The following is a 3,009-nucleotide window of genomic DNA, read 5'->3' on the forward strand; positions in this document are numbered from 1 at the left end:
TAATCGCGGTATACCTGAAACTTTGATTGTGGTAGGGTTAGTGAAGTTTACCGGAGAATAAGTTTTGACAGTGGCAGGAACAGTTGTGGAATTAGTGATGACAAGATTGTTTGTTTGAACGAGGAAGGGGAAGAGGAGGGCACGTCACACAAATTATATAGAAGCACACGACAATTTCAAATTTATATAAATATTTCGTACTACTACTACTTTTAGATCTCATGCTTGATGAACTGGAGCAAATGAATGAAATGTGTAACTATTTGCCAACAAAAAACTTTTTGCTTGTAGAAGGCATAATAGACATTTGATATTGGTACTTCGCAAATTATCCTCTGTCGTGTTCTCTATGCAAATGAAGTACATAAAAATAAACATTTCTGCCAAACAATTTGACTTACGTAGCGTGTGTTAGAATAGCTGTGTTATTAGAAAGGCCTGTTTCGTTTTATCTAGCGGACAGTGACAAAATAGACGTAATCAAATCGGGAAACTACACCGGTCTTCAGTACTGCTCGTGTTAGCAGCTTTTTTCAGTATTAGACAACGACATTTTGTTGTTTTATGTAGCAAAACGTTTGACGAACTTCGATGAGGTAATAGACTCTTTCGCAGAAAGGAAAGGACGTCGTGTAAAGCTGAAGGAACATTAGAGAAAATAAATGCTGGGTCCGAAGGACGGAAGAAATGTGAACGCCTTGCTTGTTTCTTTTCAAAAAAATGGTTCAAATGGCTCTGAGCACTATGGGACTTAACAGCTGTGGTCATCAGTCCCCTAGAACTTAGAACTACTTAAACCTAACTAACCTAAGGACATCACACACATCCATGCCCGAGGCAGGATTCGAACCAGCGACCGTAGCAGTCGCACGGTTCCGGACTGCGCGCCTAGAACCGCGAGACCACCGCGGCCGGCTGTTTCTTTTCTTTACTGATTTTATGTTTCCTAATTTAATTACATGGTACACAAAAGAGAGAGATATTAGCTAAAAGCCAATAAAGAGTGCAAATTTTCTGAAGAAATTTTCCCGGCCACACATAATGCCACCCCGTATTAACCGTTAATTCTTTTTAAGGGGGGGGGGGGGGGGGGTATGATGTCAAATCGGCCGACAGAGAGCGGGAGAGGCACCAAAGGGCATTTTATCTGTCACTGTCCTGAATATAGGTTTGATGCCTTCCATTACAAAATATACATGTTTGAATGCAGTGACGTGCGATAGAAGAATCCTGTGGAAATGTCGTGGCACCACACTTTGTCACACTTATAACCGAATAATAGGTATTACATTTCCTCGAGCATGTATGTTTTATATATCAAACGCTTCAAAATGGTTTGCGCTGCTAAAGGAACATGTTTTGGAATTTTTTAAAGTTTTTTACGTCCTATCTCAAACACACGAGTGGTGGAGGTGGGGGGTAGGGTGGGCGCCACTATTGAGTTTTGGCCTCAGTGAGGAGATATCGTAGATGATCTCACGTAAGTGTGATGGTATACTTGTTGTAATGTGGAGAAGAGAAGTAGTAATGGATCATGTATTCCGCAAGCTTTTTCTTTGCCTTTGCAATTACTTCACACGGAACGAGAATAGTTATTATTTGTTCCTTGCACAAGCAATCTAGAAGTCTTCACAAACAAGTGGTAGAGGTGCGCATCCTGTGCCTATCGCTTTCTTAGTAACCGTGATGTACAGGGCATAGTTTAACTCCTTCCTTCCACAATTATTGTACAGAAAATGCAATATTTATCTGAGAAAATGAAAACAAATTTAGTAACATCTTTGTCAGTGAGATCACAGTCGAAGCCGGCCTACGACACACGTGTATTCAGATTAACGATCTAGCTGTGGGAATAGGGTGCCCTTATTTTAAATTAAAGGTGCGAACTATAAAGTAATCACAAACACACATTTCGAATAATACAACATATGAAAGTGATTTTCAACAGCTGGTCTCCCTTGCAAGGTAACAGCTCCAGTTGATTGGGGTAAATGGGAAAAGGTGATGAGACGGGCTAACCCCAATGTGGAATAGCACTCCGTCTTCAGGCCGCAAGTGGTCCATCGGGACCATCCGACCGCCGTGTCATCCTCAGATGAGGATGCAGACAGGAGGGGCGTGTGTTCAGCACACCGCTCTCCCGTTCGTTATGATGGATTTCTTTGAGTGGAGCCACTACTATTCGGTAGAGTGACTACTCAACTGGCATCACGAGGCTCAGTGCACCCCGAAAAATGGCAACAGCGCATGGCAGCCCACATGGTCACCCATCAAAATGCCTGCCACGCCCGACAGCGCTTAACTTCGGTGATCTGACGGGAACCGGTGTATCCGCTGCGGCAAGGCCGTTGCCTATGCGGAAAAGAGTTTCACTATATTTGGGTCGTTCTACAAACCTTTCATGACCAAGTGATCAAGGCAGGAACCGTGAGAGGGTGCAACCGCTTGTATCACAAAGGGCCATTGACAACTTCAAATTCGCCCTTTGTCTGACTCCCTGTCACCTCATTCTGTCTACATCAAGCAAGGGAATTCTTCGGGAACTAATCTGTTGCCTTACAAAAGCCAACTGCATGAACCAGCCGCAGTTGGCAAGCAGCGGCACAAAACCAAGACGCATGCGATGGGACCTGGATTACGTATGCCTGACAGCTCAAAATTTGTGCCTGTGTAGTTCTATAGGGAATAGGCGATGGTGATGATGAATAATAATGCAGGCTGTATACAATGTACAAAGTTTTACTATTGCACAAAGCATACACAAGACGAGCACTAGAACACAGCTACGCCACAAACGAGAGTATCTATCAAAGAAATTTTCTTCGGCTTTCCGATCGACTGCAATGACGCTATTTGAATGTGCAGTGTTTCAACAGAACCCATAGTGAGAAGCACTAAGGGAGGCTGCGTAGAGTGACGTGTCATTGTGGCTGCATGGAGATGAATACGTCTCCCAGGTGCGTTGTCATCTGCAGCAGTGATGTTGTCGGGCGATGGTATACGATGGAT

General features: G+C 43.6%; 1 pseudogene; it reads right to left on the reverse strand.

The window, feature by feature from the left end:
* Positions 1-2,235: 2,235 nt before the first annotated feature.
* On the reverse strand, positions 2,236-2,353 carry LOC124616916 (annotated as a pseudogene).
* Between the last annotated feature and the right edge of the window lie 656 nt (positions 2,354-3,009).

The sequence above is a fragment of the Schistocerca americana genome, chromosome 5 (genome assembly GCF_021461395.2).
Source record: "Schistocerca americana isolate TAMUIC-IGC-003095 chromosome 5, iqSchAmer2.1, whole genome shotgun sequence".
In the NCBI taxonomy this organism is placed as follows: Eukaryota; Metazoa; Arthropoda; class Insecta; order Orthoptera; family Acrididae; genus Schistocerca; species Schistocerca americana.